At 48.9% G+C, this 17,054-nt stretch overlaps 1 protein-coding gene across 1 annotated transcript in view; it reads right to left on the bottom strand.

Annotated features, from left to right (window-relative positions):
• Positions 1 to 16,410, bottom strand: part of THSD4 (thrombospondin type 1 domain containing 4) — a 595,645-nt gene extending 579,235 nt beyond the window's left edge. Inside the window, exon 1 of the mRNA XM_076004516.1 lies at positions 16,220 to 16,410. The gene's annotated coding sequence lies outside the window, so the exon portion shown is untranslated. The remainder of the gene's footprint in view (positions 1 to 16,219) is intronic.
• Between the last annotated feature and the right edge of the window lie 644 nt (positions 16,411 to 17,054).

Genomic DNA, 17,054 nt, shown 5'->3' with positions numbered 1-17,054 from the left:
CGCGGACACCAGCGTTTCTCCAAGATGACGAGCCATCTCATCCCAAAACCAACACATTCTCCAGCCGCCTTGGCCAGAAGCAGGTGACCATGGGACGAAAGGCAGCTTTGCTTTAGGACGCTTTCCCTGTCTTCTGATGCAAGGCCCAGGTCCTGCTACCTACACATGGTCTCTTCTTGCCACTCTGGTGACCACGTGTGGACATCTGCACTCGTGTGTCGGGAAGGAGGGTGTGCCGAGTGCACTAACACTGAAAGAACACGCACAGACAGCAAGTATCACATTCAGTCACAAAACAGCCCTAGGGCTGAGTGGGCCATAGTTAATGTGGTATTCTTTTAGAAAGAAATCTGTGTATAAAATTATGTTTGTTTATTGAGGAAAGTTGGAAACTACAGAAAAATGTAAAAAGGAAAGTCAAAATTACTCATTGTCTCATAATCCAAGTTAACCAGTGTTAAACTTTTTGGTATTCTCATGTTTATTTTCTTCTACTCATGATGCTTATACATATTATCTGCGTATTTTACATATATTTCTTTAAAATCATATATGCAGTTTTGTATTCTTTTTTGCCTTACATTATAAGCATCTCATTAGCAATAGTCAAAATCATTTGTAATCACATCATAATAGTCCACTCTAATGAACGCCAGATAACAAACATATCTATTAATGTTCCCTTATCAATGGAATAGCTGATGAACATCTTTGTATAAAATTCTTTATCTGTTTTTTTGCTTAGTTCCTTGGAATAGATTCCTAGAAATGGAATCACTAAACTAAAGGTATGACTATTTAAGGTCCTTCATATATAGGGATCATTTCAAAAGGAATGGTATCAACCTAAAATCTTACATGTAGTGAATGAAATAAATATATTTGCCAAAAATGTTATGATTCATAATCTTTCCTAATTTGATAGGCAATTAGTTAGGGTAGGGTAATTCTGTAACAAATCACCCCCAAATTTCAATGGCTTAACACAGTAAAAGGTTTCTTGCTCAAGTCAGTGTCTAACGCAGGTTGGCAGGGTCACTCTGCTCCACACAGTCATGCAGGCAGCCAGGGACCCAGGCTCCTCCCATCTAGTGGCTGCACCATTGTCTAGGGCCTCGGAGTCCTCAACTGGATTCTCTCTTCCAATGAATGAATAAGAGGAAAGAGAAAGCATGGAGGATTGAGCTAGCAGCTTCATGAAGGTAACTTAAATTACTGCCACTCATATTCTGTAACCCGGCTTAGTCATGTGACAGCAGACCTAACTGCAAAGGAGTGTGGGAAATGTGGTCTACCTATATTCTCAGGAGGAAATCTTCTGGTGAACAACTAGCCAGTGTTTGGCACAACAGGCAAAAACATGGTAAGTCATTTTAACATATACTCCTTTGATTACTGGTAAAGTTGGAACAGATTTTCATTTTTATCAGGCATGTATATGGTCTCTTCTGCGAATTTTCTACAATCTCTTTTGCTCATTTTTCTGTAGGGATCATACATAATGTTTTGAATTCATTTTTAAGAGCTCTTCTACATTAAGGATATAAACTCTTATTTTGTGTTAAGTTTGGGACTTTTTTGTTCAATTTTAAATTTTATTTATAATTCTTATGGTAAATAAGTTTTTATTTTATGACTTTAAATCTACCAATTATTTCCTTTGTGATTTTTCTGATGAACATCTTATCACAGAAACACAAAGCGCGCGCACACACACACACACAAAATCTAAGAGATCCTAACCCAAGTGACTGGTACAAGGTACCATAGCTCATTAGAGGCAAAGCTAGGACTAGGGGTTTTAAAAAATTAACACTTATTAAGTGTATAATATGTGACACCCTGTGCTAAACACTTTCAAACATTTTAATTAATTCTCAAGACAACCCTATGAGGCAGATGCTATTGCTATCCCCATTTTACAGAGAAGGAAACTGAGGCTGTGAGCAGTGAAGCAACATACCCAGAGTCACACAGCTAGTAAGTGGCAGCAGCGTGATTTGAACCCAAGCTCACCATAGCGCTGCATTCAACCCCTCTCAGGCCTCCTGACACGGTGGGTGCGTCAAATATGCGTTTGCAGGAGAGCCGCTTGTGTTCACATTCGCCAGGCGCATGGCACGCAGGCTGCAGCCCGGGGCCCAGCCAGGGGAGATGGTATGTGGGGCTTGTGCTCAGCCACATGCACTTGGGACAGCTCTGGCCTTGAGTCCAGGATGTTTTCCCAGTGCCCCGACGTGCTTGCCCATCCAGAATGCACCCTGGCTCGGTATGCCTCGGCCACCATAAATCAGCCAGCCACACACATGGCCTTTGGCGCTTCTGAATATCAGGGAAAAGGATTTGCCTTTTCCTGCTCTGCTCCTGAGGCTGGAGTGTGGACCTTTGAATTATGTCATTATTTTTTTAAGCGATAGAAATCTAGTCAATGATTTGTGGCCAATCACCGCTGTGCAATGTATGCTGAAAGGCTCTGTATATCCTTACAGAAGGAAGCAGAAACCTAACAAATTACTCTTACTTCTTGACACAATTCTGTGATGGGCCCCCTGTGAGGCAAAGCTGAAATCGGGAGACATGATTAAAGATTACGATAATGCAAAAAAGACAGGCATCACATAAATTAGAAAATATTTTCAAGGAAACCAAGAGAGGAAAGTCACTGGAGATTAAGGGTCACCTAGAGGTCAAGGAGGACAATAAAAGGCAATTGGGTTTAGAAAGAATAAAGCTGTTGCCATATCCTTCTTCTTAAACGCCACCATCAATGGCTGTGAGGCCGTACAAATGTGCTCTCTTCCTTTCCCTTCTGTCTGCCTTGCTGGCTGGCTCTCCCTCAAAAATGTCAGCAATAACCAACCCTCATTAACAAACTATGTGCTTTGGGTAAGTTACCTCTTTGATTATTATCCCATGCTAAGGTCTTAAAAACCCAACATCTCAAGATCTGCACTCTCAGTCAGAATGCTCACCTGTATTTCCAGTTTCCTCCTGTTCAGGATCCACCCAAGATGAATGAAGAGCCCCAACACCAGTTCCATCCCAAGCCCTCCGACTTCAATGGTGGTGGCACCATCATTCTAGTGAATGAAGCTCAAAGCTTACCTGGGCCTCTGTGATTCCCCCTTTCCGCATGCCATCGGCCTAATCTCTTGCCAACTCTAAATTCATCCTTTGTATTATTTCTCAGATAACCTCTTTCCTTTCCATGCCATCTTCTACCAGCCTCTTCCAAACCATTATCCAGATAATTGCAGTTAGTGTTTCTCTGATTTCCCTATGCATCTTTGTCCAAAGTCAGATGGGTCTGTTTCTAGGTTGTCTATCCTGTTCCACTAATCTACGTGCCTATCTCTCCACCAATACAACACTTGTCTTGATAATTATAGCTATGAGTCTTCAAACCAGACAGACCAATTCCTCCTACTTTAATCTTCTTTTTCAAAATTATTTTCAAAAGTTTGACTATGATATATCTTGGTATAGCTTTCTTTGTTTTTATCCCATTTAGGGTTTACTCAGCTTCTTGAACCTGTACATTTGTGTCTTATGTTCAATTTGGGAAGTTTTCAGCCATATTGACATTTTTCAGTCCCAGATTCTTTCTTCTCTTTTGGGACTTCAAAGACACAAATGTTAGATCTGTTGTTGTATTATTAATAGTTCTACAGATTGCTGAGGTTCTGTTCTTTTTTCCCCCCAGTCTATTTTATTCCCAGTCTATTTTTTCTCTATTGTTCAGGTTGGGTACTTCTACTGTTACTAATATATCTTGAAATTCATGGATTCTTTCCTGTCATTTCCATTCTGCTGTCTAGTGAGATTTTATTTCAGGTATTATATTTTTCAGTTCTAAAATTTCTACTTGGTATTAAAGACTTAAACATATGACTGAAAACTATAAATCTACTAGAAGAAAACATAGGAGAAACACTACAAGATATTGGTCTGGAATCATATTTTTGTATTTGGCCCCAAAAGCACAGGCAAAAATAGACAAATGGGATTACGTCAAACTAAAAGGCTTCTAAAAAGCACAGCAAAAGAAACAATTAACAGTATTAACCTACAGAATGGGGAAGAAATATTTGCAAGCCATCCATCTGATAAAGGATTAATGTCCAAAATATGTAAGGAATTCAAATAACTCAATAGCAAAAAAATTAAAACTCAATTAAAAAATAAGCAAGGGACCTGAATAGACATTTCTCAAAAGAAGACATACAAATAGCCAACAGATATATGAAAAGATGTTCAATATCACTAATCTTTAGGGAAATACAAATTAAAACCACAATGAGCTAGCATCCACATCTAAAAGAATGGCTATTATGAAAAAGACAAAAGAAAACAAGGGCTGGTGAAGATGTGTATACAGTTGGTGAGAATGTAAATTAGTACAGCCACTATGGAAAAACTATATAGAGGCCTCTCAAAAAAACCCAAAGTAGAACTACCAAACGATCTAGCAATCCCATTTCTGGGCATTTACCCAAAAGATTTGAAATCAGTTTGTCAAACAGATATCTACACTCCCATGTCTACTGCAGCACTATTAACAATAGCCAAGTTATGGAATCAACCTACGTGTCCATCCACGAAAGAACTGATAAAGAAAATGTGGTATATGTATACATACAATAGAATATTAGCCTGAAAAAGGAAGGAAATCCTATCATATGCTACCACATGGATGAATCTAGAAGACATTATGCTAAGTGAAATAAGCCAGGCACAGAAAGACAAATGCCACATGTCCTCACTTATATGTAGAATCTAAAATAATCAAAGTCATAGAAGCAGAGAGTGGAATGGTGGTTACAGAGGCTGGGGAGCAGGGGGGAAAGGGAGGTGATGGTCAAAGGGTGCAAAATCTCAGAAGGAGTATGGTTTCTTTCTTTTTTTTTTTTGAGATATATTGCATAGTGTGGTGAACATAGTTAATAATAGTATATTGTACATTTTAAACTTGCTAAAAGAATAAATTTCAGATGTTCTCACTATAAAAAATGGTAAGTATTTGCGGTGAAGGGTATTTTACTTAGGTTGATCTAATTATTCCACAATGTATTCATAAATCATAAGATCACTTTGTAGCCCTTAATTTATTCCTGTGTGTTAAATTCTTCCTGTGTTTTGAGAGCTCTTTGGTTTATAGGCAGGTGGTCTTACAGCCAAGGGCATGGGTGTTGAATCCTAAGTATTAATAATTAATAATTTAAAATTGTCAATTTACAAAAAATTTTTTTTAAATAAAATAAAATTTCCAATTGGTTCTTTTCTATATCTTCTATTTCTTTGCTGAGACTTTTGATATATTTTCATGTCCATAATTGCTCACTGAAGCATTTCCATGACAGCCACGTTAAAATCTTTGCCAGATAATTTTGGAGCTGCCCAAATCTCTGTCAACTCAGTGCTGGCATAGAGTGATCGTCTTTCTCCATTCAGTGTGAGAACTTCCTGGTTCTCAGTATGATGAGGGATTTTCTATTGAAACCTGGACATTTGGGGTATCATGTTAGAGGCTCTAGATCTTATTTAAACCTCTCGTTTCAGCTGCTTCCCTGACCCTGCTCCAGCAGGGAAGGGAGGCCCCCCTCATTACGGCCAGGTGGGGACAGAAGTCCAGGTTCCTCACTTGGCCTCCAGCAACCCCCGAGGAAGAGAGGGGAGTCATCACTACTTCTGGGCAGAGGTGGGAGTTCCCGCTCCCCAGCAGATCTCCGCGTACAAACCCTGGCTAGGAGGAGTAGCAGTGCCCACGACTATGCCCCATGTGGCCTCCCATGGCACCACAGCGGGAGGCCAAGGGGGACACGTGGCCTTGTTACTGCTGGGTGGTAGTCAGAGACCTGACTGTCCACTCGGCCCCCTGTGTCCCCTGCAGCAGGGAGGGGGAGGACATCTTACTGCCGCTGGGTGAGAATGAAGCCCAGGCTCCCCACATGCCCCCAAAGAGAGACGGGCCCTCAGAAGTGACCCAGTCTATCACCATTCATTTAGGAGTGAAGAATTAGTGATTCCCAGAGATGGGAATGGATTGCTGGAGGTCAAAGGGCAAATCAGTGGTAAAGTCAGGACTCAAGACCCATGCCCTTGGCTGCGAGACTGTTTTGCCTATAAGGCAAAGAGCTCCCAACACACAGGAAGAGGGCCAGCCTCCCCGCCCAGCATAATAATGAAAAATTTCACCGGCCAAAGGATAGCGGCTGCCTCCCTTCACATCCTGCCAGACCCCAGGCCAGAAAGCACACGTGGCTACGCGCCATCACTCCCTAAACAACACAAACACACGTCTACGCAAGACGGGCCTTCCATCCAACACACACAGCAAAACCACATTCCTGAGCCAAGAACCACAGCATAGTCACCTTCGGGGCTGGTGGTCTTCCATCTGGAGAGGATCCTGGCTTTCCTACCGATGGAATCTCTGAAACCAAGATACACCCAGGAGCCGTGGAACTCAGAGAAGCCGGCAGCCCAGGCCCCCCGCTCCTGGCTGGGGAGCTGGGTCTGCACCCGGCTGGAGGCACCTGCCTTGGACCTGGGGCTTCTTGTCTGGTCCCTGCCGGCCGGTGGTCTCAGCACAGCGCGGCTTATTCTCCAGTAAGGGAAAGCTGGTGACCTGGGAGGGGAAACTGTGCTTTCTAACAGTCTTTGTTTTTGTTTCCATTTAAAAAGGTTAGTGACTTTATTGCATGTGGAAAGAACCAAAGTAACAATTTCAAAGAGGCTCAGCATGTTTTGGAGCTGCCCAAATATACAGAACTTCTGAGTGGGGAGGAAAGGAAAGGGTAAAGAGGGAACAAAGGTTTATCTCACATTCACCAGGGGCCAGACACAAGCCTCGATGCTCCTTCCATGCCCTCCCTGGCTTTCACCAAAAAAATTCCCGCCAGAATCACCTTCCAAATGCCTGCCTATCAGCCACTGGGCTCTCAGGACTCAGGTGGGCTTGCTAGAGTCCAGGGCGGCACAATAATAAACAAGCTTAGGATATACAATTTGAATCAAAAAATAGAATGATACAACAATATTAATAAAGTCATTAGATGCCAGAATGTTGAAATCATATGATTTAAAATTTTTTAGTTCATTAGAATAACTACTTAAAGAACTACAAATTGTGTTAAAGTAATTGTTTATGTTGGTACCATTGATGCTAATAAATACCCACGATCTTTTGATAGAATTTGTGAATTAAGCTATATACTCTTATGAGCACTAGAACTTGTATGAATGATTTTGTTGACTATTGGACCATTTTCACACTCACTCTTCCTACAATTTAAACAAATTTTCAACTATTATAGTAATCTAGCCCAGGGGTGAGCAGACTCTGGCCCATGGGTCAAACCTGGCCCTCTGCCTGTTTTTATCACATTTTCAAATGATTGAGCAAATATTAAGAGAAGAATATTTTATGGCATGTGAAAATTATATGAAATTCAAACTGCAGTGTCCCTAAGTAAAATTTTATTGGAACACAGCCCCGCCCATTCGTTTATGTATTGTCTACGGCTTCTTTTGTGCTCAAAAGGCCGGGCTAATTAGTTGCAACAGAGACCACACAACTCACAGAGGCAAAATATTAACTATCTGGCCCTTTCCAAAAAGTTTGCCGACCCTGATCTAGACAGTCTGTCAAATGGTGGTGCTAGTGCCAGGCTGAAAATACATGATGATGATGATGATGATAGCAACAACCACCAGCTGAGTCGCTAAGAAAGCCAAATAACTGTCACGAGACACCAAGTGGGCAATTTATGAGTGAGGCCACTGTGCAATGTCAGAGAGAACACTGACAATATGAGAAGCAACAGTAAAGCAAAACTATTCAATTTGAGACCGTATCAAGTAAATGCACACTCTACATTTATTCTGTGGGGAAAAAAGTCAGAATAATGAGAGATCTAGGCTCTGTGAGGTCTCCAAGAAGGTGGCCCTCCCATAAAACACAACGGGCTTCTGCTTCCTTTCTCCTCCCCTCCCCACCCACTGTCTCCTCCCACGGGGATGAGGGGAGCCCTCAAGTCTCTCTCAAGTCCCACCAGTCTGAGTCTGATGCCCTTCTAGGTCCCCCAGCCTCACAGTGATTTTCCTCCCATCTGCCCCCTCCTAAGGCTGTGGGACCACCACCACTCCCTCCCCCAAGCAGGAGCATCATCTGCTTTAAGACGAACAGAAGTTCTAGTGCTCATTAGCGCAATAGTAGGCCCTCAGCTCACTGCAGGCTCATGCGCTCATATGCACTGCACACATGCATGTGCTCATATGCACTGCACGCATGTATGTGCTCATATGCACTGCATACATGCTCTCATATGCACTGCACACATGTATGTGCTCATATGCACTGCACACATGCTCTCATATGCACTGCACGCATGTATGTGCTCATATGCACTGCACACATGCTCTCATATGCACTGCACACATGCTCTCATATGCACTGCACACATGTATGTGTTCATATGCACTGCATACATGCTCTCATATGTACTGCATGCACGCATGTGCTCATATGCACTGCACACATGCTCTCTCCTCCAATGCCTGCAGTATGGACACAGATTATTAGCCCATTTCACAAATGAGGAAGATGAAGCTTAAGGAGACACAGCTGCCCAAAGCCACACAAGCACCAGTCAGGACTGGAATTCACACGTGACTATGCATGTGCTGCTCCCTGACGCCCAGCAGGGGCTCAGACGGATTCGGTGGTGAGCGAATGCTGCATGGCAACGCCCGTGCAGGACCACTGACGCGCACTGGCACAGGCACAGCTGCTGCCGAGGGGGACCTCTGTGAACACTGACATAATTTCCCTCTACGGAACTCAGGAAGTCACCACTGGAGCAGCACATCTTCCATCCCTCGCTAGGAGTGAGCATCGCGCTCCTCTGATCGCAGCCCGAGGAAAGAACAGTAACGACTGAGGCACGGAAGGGGCAGGCAGAAAGGAAGTGCCGGTCCCGTTCCTGCACTTCACCTGGGCCCCCGGCTGCGTTTTCTCGGAAGAGCCCTGAGCGGCCCGGACACTATTACAACAGCTTGTGCTTTGACCTGGTAACCACATGGCCGGAGACTGAATTTCTAAAACATGAGATCAGAAATAGATAAATAACCGCACATTGAACATTGTTGGTAGTATACTAATTCTTAGAATCAGGAAAAACTAGAAAAAACCTAACTTCTGACGGAGGGTGGGGAGTGTCTAAGGAAATGGCAATGGAGCAAAGTGGTGGGCGGCACCCTTATGCCTAGAAAATGGGGACCCTGACAAAGCCCCAAGTGGGAAATGTTCACACAAAATCGTATTAGGTGGTAAGACAAATGTGCACACGCTAAATTAAAATGTAAACTGATGTCAAGAGAAAACAGAACAATATAAGCAGCTGGTATATTATGCATACATGTGCTCGAATAAGAGAGACGGAGAGAAGAGAGAGAAAAAGAGAGACATTTTGTCACTGAAGCCCTCACTAACTGGCTTATTAGTTCCCCCAGAGCACTTGTTTTGGAGTCAGATGACTTGGAATTCAAACATCACTCTGACATCTACTTGCTGTGTGAGACTGTGCACGCTCCTTAACCTCTCTGAGCGTCAGTTTTCTAGCCGTGGAATAGAAATGATAATGTCTAGCTCACACAGGCTGCTGAGAGGATTAAATGAACAAACACAGATGAATCCCAGCACCTGACAAAAGCTGTGTCAATGGCAGCCCCTGCTCCTTTAGCTGGTCGGAAGATCTTTTCACCTTCAGGAATGAAATCCTGCTCCGCAACTACAACATCGAGGCAAGCAGGCCCTGGGCACTTGTCTGTTCTGGAAAAGAAACTAAATGGAGAGCTAACGGCTACACTGTCACCACACACCCTGTAAGGAGACTTCGAGACTCAAAGCCACAGCTCTACCCCCAGGGCTCACCTTAAAGCCAGCAATAGTCCCTCCCACAGTCCCCAAGGGGCCAGGCGCCCCCGTGGGTTTGCGCCTCCTGTCAACCATTAGGTAACTGTGACTATTATTAGCCCCCATCAAGGACGAGGCAACCGGAGGTCAGAAAGCAGAAAAGGGGGCAGAGCTGGGACAGACTGTCTCCAAGGCTCTTGATTTTGCTCTCAAAGCAGCTGCCTTCTCCACCCGTGGCCACTTGGCTGGGGCTGTTGGGTCACAGCAAAGCTGGCAACGAGCGGAGCCGGCACAGAACGGGCAGCACCATGGAATGACCGTGGTCTGGCCGCCTAGCACGGAGGCAGGGGCAAGAGGCAGGGAATGTCTTCAAAGGAGCAGCTGGAGGCCAGAGAGCCAGCGGCAAAGGGAGGGACAGGCGGGACCAGAATTCGAGGCATGTGAGGGTCAGGGGTCAAACAAGTGAGCTCAATCAAAGAGCAAGCTGTCAATTCACCCTCAGCAAGCCTCAGAGCCCTGGAGGAGAAGCCGCTTATATCCTTCCCAAAGGAGACATGGTCTCGGGATTCAGCCGGACAGGCAGGGAAAAAGTGATCGCTAACATTCAAGTGGCAATTCTACATGCCTGTGAGACGGCTGAGGTCAAGGAACTTGTTCAGGGGTCCAAAGCTTGGTGGCCCGTGGCACCACCACGTACTACGCAAGGTGGGGGCTCCTCGTCCTTCACATTACAAGCGGGAGTATTTTCCAGAGGGAAAAGCATGTTTGGCAAGCACGATTTTGTTACTTGCAGAAAGGACCGGAAGGTTTCCAAGAAGGAAGCAGGTAGGCGGCCGCCCAGCAGTCTGTTTATCCATTTCCATAGGAAATTAATCCTCTTCTCGCTCCTGTGTCTCTAAGAGAAATGGTTAAGCCAAAGACACAGCTCGTCACCCTCTCCCCACGGTAGTCACATGGCCGCATCCCTGCCATAAATCAAAGGGGATGCTCCCCTTTCATCAGAGGCCTGCTGATAATTCCCCTGCCATTTCCCTGCTGGGGCTCAGAGGGCCATGGCCTAAAGGGTTAACATCTCATTTCCTCTCATCTTTCAAGCCTTAATCCCCATCCTGAGCTGGGTGCATTCCAAGCCCACCTGGAGCAGGTCATGACGAGCTCCCAGCCCATGGCTGGCCCTTCATTTCCCCTGGCAGGAGATTAGATGGGGCACCCATTAATCACTCATTACTTTGGTCCTTGCTGCTGGCCAGGCCTCGGGCAGCCAGCCAAGGGGCCGGGAGGGTGGAGCAGGCCACGTGCTGCCCGGCCGGTTGTGGGCTGCTCAGTGCCACCCTCCTGGGATAAGACACGGCAGCACAACCTGGCTCACCGTCCTCAGACCATGCCCAGGAGGAGGAGGGCTCCTGCCTGGGGTGCCACCTAAGTGATCGGCTTCAGAAAGGCTCCGGAGAGAAGGCAATGTGTGCAGTACACTCAGCGGAAAGACTGCGTAAAAAGACAAAGAGATGAACAGAAAGAGACCACTTTCCCAGGACAATTAATCATCAGTACACAAAACTACCTACCTGCTTCTTAGGCTTTTCTCTGGGGAATCTAAAGGGAGGCTGGGAAGGAGGATGGAGAGAGCAGGGACGCGGGCTGGGTAGTGCACTGTCATTATCGCCGCACACCTGGGGGTGTCCGTTTGCAGGGTTTGAACGCAGGGTTGCAATATTCAGCCCTTCAGACACAAACTCCCTGTGCTTGCGGGCCTGAGACTGCACACATTTTCCCCATAACACATACAGCGAGCACCAGCTGTCTCAAGCACCCATCAGGCACAGAGTAGACAAGAGAAAGGGGATGAGAACTGACCCTGAGTCCCTGCTGTGTGCCTTTGGGCTTTGCCTAAAGCTCTGCATACTGGCGCACAGGTCCCCCCATCAGCCTTCCAGCCTATAGCTATTCCCTTGTTGTGCATGGGGAAACTGAGGCAGGCACGAGATGGGGCAAAATAAAGGCCTGCTGAATGAAGGAGACCTGTCAATGGGCAGACGCCACTCTGGGGAAGGAGGCTCGACTTGCCATGCCCGCAGGGAGGCAGCAGCGGCATGACGTGCCCAGTCCAGTGTGGGGAGTCTCCGGCCATTGCCCACCCTGGGCAACTTGGGGCTCCTGGACCAACCCGCCCCGATCCTTCTGCCTCAGCGTGTGTCCGGGATCCAAAAGCAATTCACCTGAGTCCAGTGGGGGCTGGGCTAGAGTGCCTTCAGGTGGGCAGAGGGGGCTGCTTTCAGGACTGAACTAAAGACCCTTCGACCAAACGGCGGCTGCCCTCCTGGCCTTGGCCACAAGTCTCTACCACTCGCTTCTCCGAGTCAAGGTCAGGGCCTCTGTTAAAAAGGAATGTGCTACGTGGGGAAAAGTGATGTATTAACTCACCCCCTGTCACTAGAACCTCATTGCAAAGGCAGCCTGGGGCAATGGTCCTCAAACTTGAGTGTGCAGAAGAGTCACCTGAGGAAGCCTTAAAATACCGATTCTCAAGGCCCTGCCTCCACCCTGGAACCTGTGTATGTATTTTTTAATCACATCCTACTTCTGATTCAGATGTTCCAAAGACAACCCTTTCAGGAAAAATGATACAGTGGAAAGAGCTCAAGGCTTAGAGAGCTGCTGCCCGCAGGCTGTGAGCCTCAGCTTTCCTCCGTGCAAAGCCGATGACACGTCTCCGGCACAGGCTGCCGGGACGACTAAGAGAAGCAACCGAAAGCCCCAAGCACAGCACACGCCAGTGCCCACCAAGCACGGCCTACGTGAGGCTCTCAGACCAGGCAGCTCTGGGCACAGGAGAGGTCAGTTTTGATGGGTAGGAGGAGAAAAGGGCAGAACAGGCCCAGAAGATGAAGGCGTTTCCCAGCCTCAGCGTGCAGGTCCCGCAGAGGGGAGGGAAAACGGGATCCAGAGGGGGGCAGCAGAGCAGCCTACGGCCAGAGCCTCCCGACTCTCCCTGTCCCCAGCATCAGCCTGGGTCATGTGTTGGTTCATGTCATAACATTTTTTCTTTTTTGAGACAAGGTCTCGCTCTGTCACCCAGGCTAAAGTGCAGTGGCAGGATCGTAGCTCACTACAGCCTCAAACTCCTGAGCTTAAGTGAAGCTATCCCCCTGCCTCAGCCTCCTGAGTAGCTAGGACTACAGGTGCATGCCACCACACCTGTGCTAATTTTAAAAATATTTTTAGAGACAGGGTCTTGCTGTGTTGCCCAAGCTGGTCTCAAATTCCTGGCCTCAAGCAATCCTCCTGTCTCAGCCTCCCAAAGTGCTAGGATTATAGCCATGAGCCACTGCCCCAGGCTGGCATAATATTTTTAATCCATTATTTTCAAAGAGAGGACATTTCAACAAATACACATGAAACCTTTATATTTGCACATAGGTAAATAAATATCACAATTCCACATACACATAAAGAAAGAGGAAAAGTGCAGAAAAGAGAAGAAAGAAGGGAAAAATGAGATGGGAGGTCAAACCCAGTCAAATCACATGTTTCAAGTTTCCTGGGGCTATTAACATGCGTGGGCAGTGTGATCTATGACCTGGAAGGGGCCGAGGAGCCCACCCCCCCCCCCGGGAGAAACTTGAAGGTGTTGGGGAGACAAGGCTTGCCCACCGCAACACGTCCAGGCTGAATCTAAAGTCAGTGCAAAGAATGCAGGGAAGAGAGCACTGAGTGTGTGCAAGAGGGCTGGGGTACACTGCCTGGAAAAATTTAGATTAGTTAAGGTGAAATCTGAATTTCTGAGCTAGGGGTAGAGGGAGGTTGGAGGACAGAAAAGACCATGATAAAGAGGCTGGGTGAACACAGTGCAGGGTTTCAGGCAGGGAAAGAGCTGGGCTGCCCTTGGAGCAATAAAGTAGATGGGAATTAGGAACATTTTAAATGCCCAGCTGAAGACTGACCCCAGTTCAACCATGTCCATACCAGCACTTTCCCATCTCTCAAGCTCTTCCCTCTGCCTGGCATGCCCTCCCGCCCTCCAGCCGTTCAGCTCCTAGAACTCCTCCTTAGGCTTCAAAGCCCAGTGGGAACTACCCTTGCTCCTCCCAAGCAGAATCAAGTTCTCCGCGGTCTGTGTCTCCTGGATTTTTGCACACCCCCTAAAACATCCCCTTGTATTTTTGTGTGGTTATTTCTTTCCTTCTCTTTCTCCCCTGGGCTGGCTGGACAGCAGTGATACTGTCTTGTCCGCCGTGTAAGCCTTAGCACATAGTGACAGCCCCCTGGCACACAGCAGATGCTCAAAAATATCTGTTGGGGAAAAATGAAATAGAAGTGAATACTGGGGAGCATTGTGATTTCTTGAGAGAAATGATGTGGTGAAATCAGAATTTTAGGAATATTAATCTGTCACCATGAAAGAAGATGGATTAAAATGAAGAAAGCAACTCATGGCTGGAAGTCAAGAGAGGAGATTATTACTGTAATTTGGACATGGCTTAAGGTGGGGGCAGAGGGAATGGAGATGGGGAAAGAATTCCCTGAGATATCACAGAAGAATGTGGAAGGGATTTTGTGATGCATGCGCTATAAATGTGGGGGACAGGCAGGGAGTCTTGGGGACATTAACACATGGCAACCCCCAGCACCTGGGATGAAAGTGGTCCCATGGAGGGAACTGTGGAGGGGGGGAGGGCAACACGACACCCAACACCCAGCCTCTTTCTGGGGTAACTGATTGCAGTCACAAGCATTTCTAGGCAAAAACAAAACCACGCAAAACTCCCAAGTCAAAATCTCCACTGCTGATCTTACTCCCAAACTCTGGGCTGTATTTTTCTGTCCCTGACGGCCAGTTAGAAGCATTTCTTCATGGTGCAGGAGACTGCAAAGAAGATGTCAACCCGGTACCCTGCCCAGTGCTGGGCAGGGAGACCACATGGGTTCAACCGGCCAGTCTTCCAACAAGGAGCCACCCCAGCTGCTTGTTCCAAAGGGACTCCTGTATTCCAATCACTCAAACTCATTTCCCAGGTCAGGACTCTGGGCAATCCCGGCTCCAACCCTGCGCACGGCTAGGAAAGCCCCCGGACTCCCGTCTGCTTCCTCACATTAATTCAGGGCTAGGAGTTTGTTTTCTAAAGGAATTCAACTATGGTGCCAACAAAAAGCTATAGGAATTGAGTAGCGCTGTATTTAAATCACATTTTTAAAATGTTTGCTTCTTTGTATATTGAGACCCAGTAAAACCCCATTAAGCCCAGTAACTCCATCACCGTCAACTGTATCAATGAAGCAGAAGACACTGTCACACAGGTATAAAAGCTGTGTGGCCTTTGAAAAATGTTTAGACTGTGCCTGGGTGCGTTCAGCTGGGAGACATATAGGAGTTGGACAAGATGATTCCTCAGACCTCTCGGGTCTCTATTTCTCTTATTCCAAATTCCAACAGGTAGCCAACGACTGATCCAGCTACCCACATACAAGACTTCAGATCAGCGCGGCGGGGTTCGCAGAAAACGCAGGAAGAGACGCAAGGGCGCACTTTTAATAGACTGTAGGGGAGGCTGGGGGCGCGGTGCTGGGTGTGGACTGCTTGAAAACTCACCGGACCCACAAATTCCAGATGCTAAGGGGGCCTAAGAAGGCCCTGAAATCCCTTTCCCAAGACCGGACTAATGTTATTTCAAAGAAAAACAAAAGTTAAATTCCAAGTCTCTGAGCTCCAAGGCGAGCGAGCGGTGCGCAGCTAACGCTGCAGGCGCGCGGGGCCGCGGGGCCGGCGGCCCTGGGGAGCGTCCCGGGCGGCCGCAGCAGCCCGTCCACGCGGGCGCGGGCGCAGCGCCCGGCTAGCCGAGACGGACCCGCGGGTGCGGATCCGAGGCCCCGGCCGGGCTCCGCGAGCGCTCACCCAGAGCGGCCGGCTCTCCGGCCGCGGGCAGCGGGGTGGAGGCCGAGAGGCGGCGCAGGGTGGGGTGCGCGTTCGCCAGTGCCCCCGGCCCGACCGGGGAGCGCGGGCCGCGACCCGGGACGGCCGAGCCGGACGGCCCACGAGTCTGGAGCCGGCGCGGAGGGGTGAGTGCCGGCGCCAGGACGGAGCGAGGCTCCGGGAAGGGGAGGGCCGGGGAGGGGAGAAGCAGGCGCAGCCGTCGGCACGGACCCGGCGCGCGCGGGTCCCCCGAGCCCGGAGCGGGCGCAGCCCCGCGGCGCCCCGGACACACCCACCGCGCCCGGCCGCCCGGCCAGCCCGCCCCGCCGGCCCGGGGGCCGCAGCCGGGGCCGCGGCGGGCGGCGTGCGGGCGCGGGGCGCGCGGCTCTGCTCACCTGGCGTCCGCGTCCCGCAGCGGCCGGCGGCCGAGGCGCCTCGCCTGGCCTCGCCCCGCGTGGTTCCCGGCGCCGGGCAGCCCCGAGCGCCGCCGCATGGACGGCCGCCGCCGCCCGCGCCGCCCTGCACGGGCTCCCGCTGCGCCCGCGTCCGCGTCGGCTGCGCGCGGAGACTCTGGCTCGCTCCGCGCCAGCGACCCGCAGCGCCGACCCGCGCGCCCGCGCCCGCCCCCGCCCGCTGTCATCGGAGCCGCGCCCCCGCCCCCTGGCGGCAGCCGCGGGAAGGGCCGCCCGGCCGCCCCCGCGACCCAGGGCGCCCCGACCACCGGCCGAGCCTGAGCCCCGAGCGCCAGGGGCGCCACCGGGAGAGGGGAGCACAGGGGCGGCTCCACGGAGGCCACCGCGCGGGGCGTGGGTGGGAGAGCGGAGCGGCCCGGCTGGCCGGGACGCGAGAGGCTGTGAGACCCAGTCCCCGCTGTAAGGAGGACCCCGGCCACACGCTCGCACACAAGACAGGGCCCAGTGGGCGCCTCCTGGGGGCCAGGGAGAAGGACAAGACCGTCCGGGTTCCACCGAGGGTGACACAGCGCGGGAAAGAGAGAAACGCGCTCCCTGACAGCCAGGGCAATTCAGCGACAATTCAGAGACTTCTTGTCTCATCCAGCGTAATATTTTCTTGGAAGAAAAAAAAGCCTGCTGCAAAAAAATACTCATTAATAATAATAATAATCAGAGTTTTATCTGTATTTCCAATCCCTTCTTTTTACTAATTGGAAAATACTGTCCCAAAGTAGGCATGAGCAAAGTCCCGCAGCTGGTGCATGGCAGGAAAATC

The sequence above is a fragment of the Microcebus murinus genome, chromosome 6 (genome assembly GCF_040939455.1).
Source record: "Microcebus murinus isolate Inina chromosome 6, M.murinus_Inina_mat1.0, whole genome shotgun sequence".
NCBI classification, from domain to species: Eukaryota; Metazoa; Chordata; class Mammalia; order Primates; family Cheirogaleidae; genus Microcebus; species Microcebus murinus.
This window is presented reverse-complemented; position numbering and strand designations above follow the sequence as displayed.